The following is a 12968-nucleotide window of genomic DNA, read 5'->3' as shown; positions in this document are numbered from 1 at the left end:
ATTTTAGCACTTAATGATGGTAGGAAAGTGCACTGGATTCCAACCTAGATGTCATCTAAATGAATCCAGAAGCATAATGGGGATCAGGTAAATAAAACAAGTAGGTTTCATGGCACCATTATCTTTATTCACAACCTGCTTATATTAACAATGTCTCCCATGTTCACTGGCAAAAGAACACCATATGCATTTTTAGAGTTTGAATATTAACACTCATCAGTTAGAAGCTGAATACTTAATCTGTTTTCATTTACAGATAACAAGCTTAATTAGATTCAAAGATATATTTTGTGGTCACTGGTGCTGGGCCTTTGGGCAGTTCTGTCTGGAATGTATCTTTTCTTTTGAGGCTTTGTTTCCTGTTGGATAGAGTTCACTGATCCTATTTGCCATTGCTGGCCTTTGCACTATGTGCTTTTCCAAGTTTCTAGAAAACCATCAAAGAGTTGTGTAGACATACACAAAAACTATTACAAATAGATTAAGCACTGTTCCAATTATTCCCAACAGAGCTAAAATAGATTCCTCCTTTTCCTCACTTTCTTCTTGCCTTTTTACATCTTCTAGCGTTGTAATGGCAGTGTTCCTCATTTTTTCTGCAAAGACCTTCACCAGTATTTGGACTGCTGGCTAGAAAGAAAGGGAAAAAAATTACTTACTTTGTAGATCTCCCTCCCCTTCATACATACACATATACACACAAACCCAACATGCATATAACCCACGTATTGGTGCATGTGTACTTCTGTTTTGTTTTTTCATACTAAAAAAGGGAAATATGGTTCATTCCAATCTAATTTTAATTGCTGGACTGAATAGGTTTTTTTTCCCAGAGCCTGCATCTATATTTTATATAGTAAACATAGTGTAAATTGTGGCTTACTGAAAAATAAACAGGAAATATCTCAGTAGTTAAAATAGTGTATGCTGATATCTCAATAAGCAAGTTTGATCACACAGCACAAATTAGGTTAGTCTTTTTTATAGAAAGTAGGCTGGTTTCAGTGGATTTTCTATCTATAAATCTGTTGTGTATCTGTGTAATAAATGAAAATAAGAACATGCATGTAGTCTTGAAAAGAAAAAAGAGTACATTATGTAGATGTTACTATAAAGTGTGGCAACAGAGCATGATGGTGTTAGGAAGGTTTTGAACAAGTGCTATATATTCAATTTATCCTAGGTACCAGCTATTGTCTTTTGTTTCCTTTTTGTTTTGTGGTGGTTGGTATAGATTTAATACGGCTTTTGCTGCATTGTTCATCTTACAATCTTTGTTTTGGTGTCAAATATGAAGGAGATGTATTTATGCTGGGATTTGTAATTTGTTGTATTTAAGTATTTGTAATTTGTTACATGAAAAAAAATATTGTCAGTCTAATCTGAATTGAATGCCAGACAGTTTACACACAATATTCAGAAAGGCACATACTGAATGCCTACTGAAATTACATGTTTTTGAATACTTTAATTACATTTAAAGTTAAAGTGACAGCAGCAATCAAAATTAATAAACTAATTTATGCTTAAAGATTTGTAAAAGCCTCTCTTACCCTACATTGCATCAGGAATAAAATCTCATCAGACATGCTGCTTACTCCTCACTGCAGTGGAAAAACAGCCTTATCTTCATGGAGGGCTGTTCTTTTCAGTCAGAGCAGAAATTGTATGCATGCATGAACAATTTCTTGATCAATTAGGCTGCAGATGCAATAATGTTATAATATCTTCCAAGAAATGCAGGCCTTATGTCAGTTATCCATTGAAACAATGTCGTGTTTGGAAGGAAAACCCTGCTCTTCGTATCCAGGTTGTATGTTTGTTCCCTTTTAAATTTTTTGAATCTTCGATCAGATGAAGCACCTTCTGTATCAACAGTGGATACACAGCTGAGGCTTCCAGTTAAAATTTAATCTCCCACTCTTTGTCACATACATGTAGCTGTTAACCCAAGACATTCCAGATGCATGTTTTTTTTAATGTGCTCTCCGTCTTGTTAATTCTCTGAAGATGTTTCCTTCATGTTGCTGAGTTGTAAATCCAAATATAGTAGATGCAGTTATATTACCCTGTTTATATTTTTATCCAGAAGGAACAAAGTTTGTTGTTTGCGACAGGGATAGGAGTGTTACACACCTGCATTCAGAGCATCTGACAAATAATCCCAAGGCATTCTTCGGAGCATTGCATAACTTAGCAGCCAGTCAGATCTGAGGAGTGTAATGTCAGTGGCTTCAGTTGCATACTGTAGTGAGTGGTGACATTGATTAAACATGCAGTTGGCACTTGCTGAATAAAGAACAGCTACAAGTCCCCCTTGCAGACAATGAGTTGCATAACAATGCATGATGGTTCTGCTATTTCATTGTCAGGCTAGGCACATTTTAATCCAGTAACAATTGTGAAAGTGTGCTGTGTAGAATGAAGCCAAGTTGACAAAATACTGTGCTACAAATAATGACCTTAAGGCATTTGAGTGCAACAGGGTTTTGCTTTGAGTTCTTTTTCATTCTGCTTTCGATAGACTGTTGATTCAAAATGGAATTGCCTTTTCAAAATCTATTCATTCCCCTCCTGTTCTCTATTTGAAGAATACAGGTCAGTGTGAATATTATCAAAATAACACCATGTACAAAAGAAATGTTCCCAATCTTTTGTCATAGGAAGTAATTATCTGATATCCTGAGCATGAATTAAAGGTCTGTGAATGCAGTTTAGCGTATTAAGTTGTGCGTAATACCTTTTCAGATAAAAACAGAATGAACACTTTCTTAACTGACAGGTATTTCATTATTCATTAACAAATTGGTAGAGAATAGCATTAGATGAGAACAGTTTTTGCTTGCTTGTTTGCTTCCTTTATCCATAGTTAAAATTCTATGAATTTCTTTTCAATAAATTTCTTTCAGGTAATTTGTGGTGTTTTTAAGATATTTCTTTAAGCACATTAAAAACCTCAGAGATGTATTTAGCATAAAAACAGAGCATGTTAAAGCATAAAATCTGATTTGCAAGATGGTCTATATCAGCATGGAAATAATTTTTAAATAATTTTGAAATTAGTATATACTAATTGTAGGGCTTTTTTGAAGAAAAGTTACACTTGTTTGACAAATCACTGTGATTTTTATGAAGCTTAGCACAAAATATTTTCCAGTCTGAAGACAGCTGGGGAAATGGTGTTGATAAATACATTTATTGTTCACACACGGCTTTATGTAATTTCAGAAATTCTCTTATTTTCAACGAAGGTGGTATATTTTTAGATTGAGTTCTGCTACGGATTCCACGTGTTGATCTCTGTCACTGATCCTTATCTGACAAGATCTAAACATACAGCAGCAGTTTGAAAAATACATGGAATATATTCAGATGCGCAATATCAACAACTGGTATATACGTGGAGTGTTCTTTTAGAAATAATATTTCACTATTCATTTGAAAATACTACCTTATTATAACCCAGTCAAAGTTATATGGTGTAATAGAAGTGGATATTCATTAGCAAATACAGCTCCGGGTACTAATATGCAACTTGAGTATCTAGACCTGAATGCTTCTGTTTTCAGTCCATAATTCTTCCTACTCCTAGATGACTGTTTCTTATTTCTCTCCCCACTCTTTCCATGATTACTTTTACCTATTCTTGTTTGAATACTTTGCATTTTGAAACACTGTATAATTTTTATATATGCAGGAAACGTTAATATCAACAGCAGCTTGTAGTATATCATATGAGCTACACAAGTTTCATGATGCTAAAGTATAAGAAGCCAAATTAGTGCTGGCCATGGTCTTAAAATTTCTATATTACACATATAACTTAAGGGCAAGCAACTCAATGCTTCACTGTGTTACTTAGGTCAGATATAAATTACTTTCTTTTCCATATTGCGCCACATGAATCCTTACTTTTTCAAGAGCAATAAACCTACAAATAGTTAACATGGTTTTAGGTTTTATGGAACATATTCAACCAAGCAAGAAGTTTTCATTGTGGTTAGAGGATAATTTACAGTATGAAAAGCATATTATCTTGCATTGATTTTGAGATATTTTAATCAGAGCATTTAAAGCATTCTCTGAAGAAATTTCACATGTTATTGGTCCTAAATTGATTGGATTTTTATGCAGTTCACCAGCTTTTCTTTCCACAGCATGATTTAACATAGGGATATTAATCAATTTGTTCTACGCTTATAATAGAAATAAGAAAAAAATCATTCACAAGCATTTGAATTATATTTTGATCCAGATGCTTTCTTTAAAGAGTTAAAAACATTAATTGCTATGTAAAGGTAAAATAACCTATGTGACAGTATTCCAGAGCTTGTGGAAAACTAGTTCAAAGAAAAGAGAGAATGGAATTTGGATTTAAATATGTTGTATTAATTAAAGAACTAACCTAACATAATGTAGTTGCAAACTTTAGGCTGCAGTATGGCTCCATATGTCTTATTAAAGTCTTATCCATTAGAGGGTTTTTTTTAAAAAAAAATCAATTATTTTACTAGAATCTCTTTGAAAACACTACGAGTCATGAAAGTATAAATAAAGCATAATTATTCTTACACTTTTGTTTCCCACTTTAAATCTCAGCAGCCACACATCATAGTTCATCTGAACAGGATTAGGATTAGCTGGCCATTTTCCAGAAACAGTTATTTTAGATAAATTTGAAGAGCAGTATTAAATAAACAGTGGCAGTAAAAAGGAATCAATATAGAAATGATTATAGACAGAGCTATGAATGTAAATACAATTGCATAGGCGCACAGTACTTAACAGAATTCTGTTTCCTAAGAATTTTGGTTTCATTTTTTTTCCTTTTTCCTCATTTTTTGTAATGAAGTTTCCAATTATTATCATTGTGTCAAAGTGTGAATGGCATTTGATGAAATCTCAGAAACTCATGTAGCTGCTGAATGAGTGTTAGTAGCTGAGGGGTACTTTCTGTTCTATTTCCTATGAAATGCCAGAAGCAGAAATAATTATGTAGAATAGAGTGAAAAAATGGTATGTGCCAAATATGACCAAATACACTTACATTTTTATTGGAATCAATATTGAACTACTAAGAAGAGCAACTAATGTCTCAGATATCCTGATTTTGTCTTAAGCTGGTTGACTCTCTTCCCCAAAGAGTGAAGCTTATTTATTTTTATTTATTTATTTATTTATCAAATTGGTCAAAGTTAAATCATTTTTCCCACTATGTAATTAAAATGATATAGAAGTGGCTTGTTTGATCTTTTTTTACCTGTATGGCTAAAATTCTCAGTTTTCAGATTGTTTTTACCAACTTGAATGTTGTGGAGATTTAAAAATAGGTTGTATACATAAAAGAGAGAGCTTTTGAATGTAATTGACCCCTTTTGTTGGGAGATTCTGCAGAGTTTAAGAGAACCATTCAGACATAACGCATATCAACTGCAGGAATAAAAAGATATGAGTCGGAAGTAATTTAGGTAAACATACAGTAGATATGATTCACACATCACGTTAGGACATGCAATGCTTTATTTGGTTTTGACTTAGTATACTGTTTAAACCCAGCCAGTTATGATTTATTCAGTAAACCATAGCTAAGCTTGATGTGTAAACCTAATCCTTGGTAGCTGGAGTCCATACAGTGTGATGGATTTGACGATTAAAGGTAGGTTAGCTTCCAGTCTGAGCATGTGGTAACCAGGAAAAAGGGTTGATATTCAAGAATGGCAGTGTCTGCCATATGTCTTCGACTGCAGAGTGAGCAAAAAAAAAGAGCATCGTTCTGTAGGATTTACATTTGTACAATTCAGAGCCTCCAAATCAAGATTATTCTAATTATGTTTCATGAGTTGTTTCTAAACTGGAAAACTAGTTATATTTAATGTATTATTTTACAAGTTTTTTGGCTACTTTTCTGATCCAAATGGTTTTTAAACTGAGTATCGTATTGTCAAACTGCTGATGAATATCTCAGACAAATGACATCTTTAAAACCTAACAATACTTATGGGACCACATAATTCCATGGAGATTACATGAGATGAAAAGTTTTTAAGAATATAAAGTGATAGCGACCTTGCCTTCATTCCTGTAATTTTGAAAATACTTCCATTTTACCAAATGCTTACTTAGTGTTTTGATATTATGTTATGGTACTATTAATGTCACAAGCTAAAACAAAAACATCTGAAATCATGGGTGTCCAAGGAGGGGGGCAAATGACATTGGACACAAGTACGTTGCACCCAAGTACATTGGGCCAGAGCTTGCATTGTGATGTCACAACTGTATTTTGTCATTTTGACCAAAATGTCTGGTTTTTTTTCCTTTTGTTAAATAAACAGTGTTTCCCTATCTTGTACAGAATTCTCCAGGCAATCAATCCTTTACAAAGCAATTGAATATTGAGTGTTAATTAGACATTTTATAAGAGATTTGCCTCCAGTTATTGTTTAAATAGAAAAAGCAAAAGGCATTAGATGTCAGACTTCATGCAGGCATAGCCTGATTCATGACTCTTAAGATACTTAAACACACACCCCTCCCCTGTACTCAGTGACTAGCTAACAGCAGTATCCTCAAGGACCCAGCATGATTAGATAAAAGCTTTATTACAAAATTAAAAAAGAAATATCTATGCAGAAGATCAGCTATTACAGAAGGCAAAATCCAGCCATATGTATGTATGCTTGAATGTGTGTGAACTCAAGTGTAATCCTTTCTCCATCCCTTTTGTGGTAATGGAATTTTTGTTTCTCAGACTACAATTTGGAGGTCAATTGTACCATGTTTACAGGGGAGGGGAGCCTTTATTTATTTTATGAAATAGAACAAGACACAAAATGAAGAGGAAAAAATAGGTTTACATACAATCTGATCTGCAGCACTTTGCTTTTCACCTTATCAACTTTTGCTCTTACACTACCACCTTGTTTTCTTTTTTCTTCTCCTTTGAACCTGAAACAGCCAGGAGCTGGATGTGGGGAAGTGGAAGGCATTGTTCCTTTCCACCTGTTTGTCAGCACGTTTTTCTTGGACAAAAAGTGGAGCTTTGTTAGTGTTTAGCTATGTGGATTCAACTTCTAAATAGTGATGTCTTACTCTCCTGCAATTCCTTGAGTTTTCCATTAATGCAGAGTTGGACTAAAGTACACAATATGTCTGGGGTGCCCTGCTGAAATACGTCACTTGATAGTTCATCAAATAGTCCTTCTTTAGTGTAGCTGTCCAAGTCCAAACTGTTTTGTATCAGAAGGGGGTTGTCCATTTTGTAGTTTCCTTAGTCATTCAACCAATTATAAATGCTACATGAGCTCAATTAGTGGGAAAGTCCTCTGGTTTAAGTGAAAAATATAATTCCCATTGAGTGAGTAAAGGTAGTAAATTGCCAGGATACTTATCATACTTGTCAGGCAAGGTGGCAAGCACTTAGCATAAGAAAGCTGCTGGATCCTGGACTAGGAAGAGGCACTGGAGTTGCCTGTTTTGTTAAATTCTGCCCCGCTTGCTAGCTAATTCATTGTCTGGCTTAACTGGTTTGTCAGGGTCACCACTTGTTTCTGATGGAGGAAAGCATTAGCAACCTGATCCAACATCATCGGAGTTGCAAACAAATCAGAGCCATTGTTTAAATCCTAGGGTTGGAGTCTGAGATGTCCTCCTATAGCGTAGGAGTAAGGAACTGAACTTGCTGTCAAACTTCTTGCAGGCATGTCTTGATTCAGTACTTTTCAGATACGCAAACATGCATATACATACCACAATCAGTAACTATCCAACAGTAAAACCTTCAAGGACTCAATGTAGTTATATAAAAGCTTTATTGAACACTGGAAGAAGAAATACTTACGCAGAAAATCAACTGCTACAAAATAAAGTAATCCATCTTTCTCTGTGACTGTATACCTGTGTATGTTTGTATGTCAGTTCTAGGGTTTCAGTCCTACGTCTCTTTTTCCCAACCTGAAATATAGAGGGCATCTGTGCCATATTTACATAATCGTCAAGTCTAGTCTGTGGCTCTTTGCTTCCTGTCTTACTAGCTTCAGCCCTCATAGTAATGCATGAAATATTTGTAGCTGAGACCATATCCTTTAGTGAGTTTGTTAACATCATATGTTTAGGAAGATGTTAAGAAAGCAGAAATGAAAGAAGTTTACAATTTTGAATTACTTAGAAACTGTTGAGCTCTGCCCAAGAACAACGAAGAGTCAGCCCATTCAAACTCCAGTTCTGTATTTGCTCACATCGTGTAGACAGAATCTTGCCAGACTAAAACTACTCTACCTAACCTAAGGGGAAATAACCTGGGAGACTCTAGGGTGGGGCTATCGTCAGCCTCTTTGTTTTCCCACCATTGCTCCCCGAACTGTGTCTCCACTTATCTCCTCCACCTCCTTGGAATGTGCTCCCTCCTTCCTGAGAACCAGTGGCACTGCCAAAAACCACCACAGAAACGAGAACAAAGTTTGACCTTTAGCAATAATCATATGTTATGAAGGTCTAAATTGACTATTTCTGTAGCAACAAAACTGATTCTAGACATTTTAATTGAATAGCTGAACTATTCCAGCCTCTGCTGGATAGTTGAGATTCCTGCGTATCTTGTTAACTAAGACACACTCACAGTTCAGCCTTGTTAGTAGTATTCTTTCATAATCTTTGGATGGTATTTTCAATAATTACTGAAACTGTTACATATGAATGGTGCAGGTAGAACTTTTTGGAGAGGCAGAGGTTGGTACATGTTTAGGTATAGCTTTGATATTGAGATTGAACATTGAATTTGAACTTTCCTATTAAGTATGAATTATGATGCTCTTTGATTGATGAATCATGGCAGTGAATAATAGAGAATCACCAGGAAATCTATTCCCATTCTGTTACTCGCTTTTAAAGGTTCTTGGGTGAAGTTAGCATGCTAATATTACTGCAGTACTATTGAAGAAAATGTCTGCAATGTATTTAAAAAAAATACAATGCATTTTTAGTAATTTTTCAGATGTTTAAAGACTAACATGCTGCTTTGTTTTGGTCAAATTATAGCTAATTGCTATAATTACATGACTTTAAAAATCTTATTGTCCAAATAATGCATTGTGTTATATTCTGTCCAATCATTGAAATAAAGGAGAAAACTGCATAGTTTTAACAATTCAGTCTCCAATGAGAGAGACTGCAGCATTAAAAGCCTAAATGATGAAAAAGCAGGATATAAAAACAACTGTCTGAATAAATGTTATAGCCTGTTCAGGCTATGAGGCGGCCAGACAGCAGTATTGTTAAAACAGTATTATTAAACTCTTTAAAAACAACTGTTTATAACAGTGAAGTCTGTGAATGATTAAACAAGTAAGTTCAATCAAGACTATCCAGGCAATGGTGGACGAACAGGCAATGCTGTGGTGTCAGGCTGAGGCAGAACCGCAAGACAGAATTCAGCTAACTCTGATTGAAGCTGTCAGACTTGGTGATGCTAGAGTGCGAGGCAAGGAGGAAACGGAAGGCAAGGTTCCATGGACTGGCACGGAGGAAGGATCAGACTGGAGCATGGAGGCTAGGCAAGACTGGGCTGGAACCTGTAGATGAGGCTTGGCTGTGGAGGCTAGACTGGACTGGGCTGGAGAGTCAAGGCAACACTGACCTCTGGAAACAAGGGTGGGTTGGACTGGAGAGTCTGGGCAAGGCTGAGAGCTGGAAGTGAGACTGGAATGGGCTGGAGATCCTAAGCAAGGCTGAGAGCTGGAAGCAAGACCGGACTGAACTGGAGATCCTAAGCAAGGCTGAGAGCTAGAAGCAAGGCTGGACTGGACTAAAGATTCTATGCAAGGCTGGGAGCTCGAAGCAAGGCAAGACTGGACTGGAATTTCTGGAATTTCTAGGCAAGGCTGGAAGCTGGAATCAAGGCTGGACTGAGCTGGAGTTCTTAGCCAAGGCTGGGAGCTAAAGGCAAGGCTGGATGCATACCTGGATCGCGCTGGAATGCGCTGACAAGGTCCGGAGCTAGACACGAGGCTGTGTTCAGCAGGAATGGCAAGGAGAGGCTCACTGGAACAGCTTGTGCAGAAGGCGGTTCCACAGAGGTAGAAGACGCTGGTGCTGGTTCAACTCTGGCTACAGGCAAGGCTTCTGACACAGGTAAGGACTCTTCCACAATGGCTGTGAGCTCGAAGGATCAGTTGTCTCCAGCAGCTTGCTCTTCGCGCATCTGCCTTTTAAGACGATCCCTTCCGCACCTTTTCTCTCCAGCAGCCAATAGAGCTGCTTTCTGATTCATGCCCTTGTCTGCTCTCCTGTCTCGAGCACTGATTGGAGAGTTCAAATCCCCCCCCCCCGGAGTTTGTCCAATCCGCGTTTGCAAATTCTGTTGCTCTGCTGAGTCACTTCCTGGTTCAGCTTCTCCAACTGTCTCCTGGTGAGTTGCATTTTCCCCTTCTGACTCCAGGTAAGTTTCGTTTTTGGAGTCAGAAGCGGGGTAAAACCTCACACCTATACACTTCCTTTAGATGTTGATAGTAGAGAACTGATTGAAGCCAACTAATAAAGATGGGAAGAAGATGCTCCTAACATAGAAAATGTGTTTGTTTGGAGCCAGATATTTGGTTATATGTGGCTACCAGCTGAAAATATCACCTTTTAGTCTAAATAACCCTTAACTTACAATTTCACAGGAGAATATCCTGATCTCATAATACCAATAAGTAGTGCCACATGTTACAAGTGGAGTGAGCTGTGTGGGTACCATTTTTACCTTCATCTCTGTATCTACTGCAGTGGATAGTGTAGCATTCAGAGTTGAACTTGGATAAAGGTGGAAGAAAGAAAGAAAGACCATTTAAATCCTTTGAATAAGCTGTTAGAAGATGTTTATAAAATTATTGTACACATTTTGTCTACCTTCCAGTTCTTCTGCTTAGCTTGTTTTTAGGCATATAGGAAATACTGCATAATTTCTCTTTTCCATTACTGTTGCATATCTTCTATTTGTGATGTTCTTTGAGAGCACATTTCAATAATATTAAAAGGATTTTTTTAATGTCATCTGTATTCAGTTAAGATATACTTGGAATGTTAAATGGTTTGGAAAAGCATTTAGAGCTGCTCAATATTATCCATTTAATGGTTCATCAGGCTTGGATATTCTTAGTTAGGGGTATCTTGGAAAAGTAAAGGGGAGTTTAGGAATATGGATGTTTCCAATTAATGTATAGTTCAAAGCAAAGTTTCTTTTTCAAGAGACATTTCTCAATAAGCTTTGGCCAAAATTAATATAAATATCAAATATTAAGTTTATTGGGAATTCTGTAGTGGATGAGGAAATAAATATTTTGATTAATGGATTTAGGTAATCTATAGCTTAAGCTAAATTTTTTGTTATCTTTAATAATGTTGAATGAAGTGTGCCAATAAGTTTTGGGATAAAAATACCATGGATAGGGTTGTTTTAGGATTAGTGACCACTCTGCTCAGTCACAATAATTGTAGCTTTCTTTGCAGATAATCTTGCTTAAAACAAGTGCTGCTTATACATTTCCAAGTACTTTATAACTTTGTCTGTCTATAAATGTGAGTGGCATTTTAAAGTTATTTTTATTTTATGTGCATGTAAGTTTTTAGTATGTTTAACATGTGTCTCAGTGGACTTTACAACTGCATTTAATGCACAGTTGTATTCATGGAATATATCTAAATTATGCATTTCAGTTGAAGAGTGTGTGTGTGTGTGTGTGTGTGTGTGTTCAGGTAGTCCTCATTTAGTGACTGCCCCGTTTAGCAACTGTTTGCAGTTACAGTGGTGATGAAAAGGTAACTTTATGACCAGTCCTCACATTTACAACGTTCACAGGTCTGTAAAGCAAAGGAAAGCTGAAGTAAGATCATAAGTACAGCCATGGTTTCACTTAGTAAATGCTTCACTTAACGACCGAGTTACCAATCCCAATTGTGATCCCTAAACTAGACAGACAGACAGACAGACGGATATCAGAACACAGTATGTCTATACTATAAATCATTACTTATTAAGTCACCTTTAAAAAGTAGATTGTGAAATTTAGACCACAGCAGGTTTGACGTTAGAAACACTGAGCTTGAGGGCTGTTCAGTCCAGCATAGTTTTCTTTTAGTTGTGCAGTAGACAGAACTGTGAAGAGGGTGATAGATTAGAACGTGATAGCTGTGGACAGGTATATTATGTCTGTCTTCAAGAGCTACTATTTAACAATACTCTTTCAAACAGGAATAGTGTCTTAGAAATGAAAAGCCTCACATAATTTTAAAAGTATAAAAAATCACGTGTAAATGGAATGAAAAAGTTTATAGAGAGCCATATCTATTTCCCACAGACATAAGGATGCTCACTGCAAGTTTTCAGCTATAATCACTGCAGTGTTGCCTTAGAATTTCAAGATTAAGTACAAGAAAATGTAATTATTGTACAGATTTGCTAATGATAATACAGATGCTCTACAGTTGTTGGAGGTAGAAAACTGAAAAAGTTTACTTAGTTATAATTCTTTCTAGAACTATATTTGTGGAAAATTGTGTTAATAGCCACTCTGTCTGCATTTGCTTTTTACATTTCACTCATTAAGGCAATGAAGTCTGATTGGAATGCTGGGGCTGGGCCTAGAAGATACGGTTTCAGATGTTCCATGAAATGATGGCATTCTCTGGATCACCCTTAACCAGTCATGCTCTTTCAGACACTACAGTGTGGGAGGGCGAAAAAGCGGCGAGAGTGGGAGCAACTTCCAGCTTCCTGCCAGCTTCCCCATTGATTTTGCTTGTTGGAAGCCGCAGGGAACGTTTGAAATTGTGATCACATGGCCACAGGTTGCTGCACCATCGTAATTGCAAGCCTGGCATCCAAGCGCCTGGATTGCAGTCACCTGACTGCAGGGACGCTGTGATGACTGGAACTCCAAGGACCAGTCATAAATCCCCCTTGTTCAGTGCTGTCATAAATTTGAATGATC

The 12968-nt window shown here is 36.5% G+C and overlaps 1 protein-coding gene across 6 annotated transcripts in view; it reads left to right on the top strand.

Moving 5' to 3' along the window:
* BIRC6 (baculoviral IAP repeat containing 6) overlaps positions 1 to 12968 on the top strand; it is a 183557-nt gene that overhangs the window by 154099 nt on the left and 16490 nt on the right. The window lies entirely within an intron of this gene.

The sequence above is a fragment of the Candoia aspera genome, chromosome 1 (genome assembly GCF_035149785.1).
Source record: "Candoia aspera isolate rCanAsp1 chromosome 1, rCanAsp1.hap2, whole genome shotgun sequence".
Taxonomy (NCBI): Eukaryota; Metazoa; Chordata; class Lepidosauria; order Squamata; family Boidae; genus Candoia; species Candoia aspera.
The sequence above is the reverse complement of the archived record's forward strand: the minus strand, read 5'-3'. Positions and strand labels throughout refer to the sequence as shown.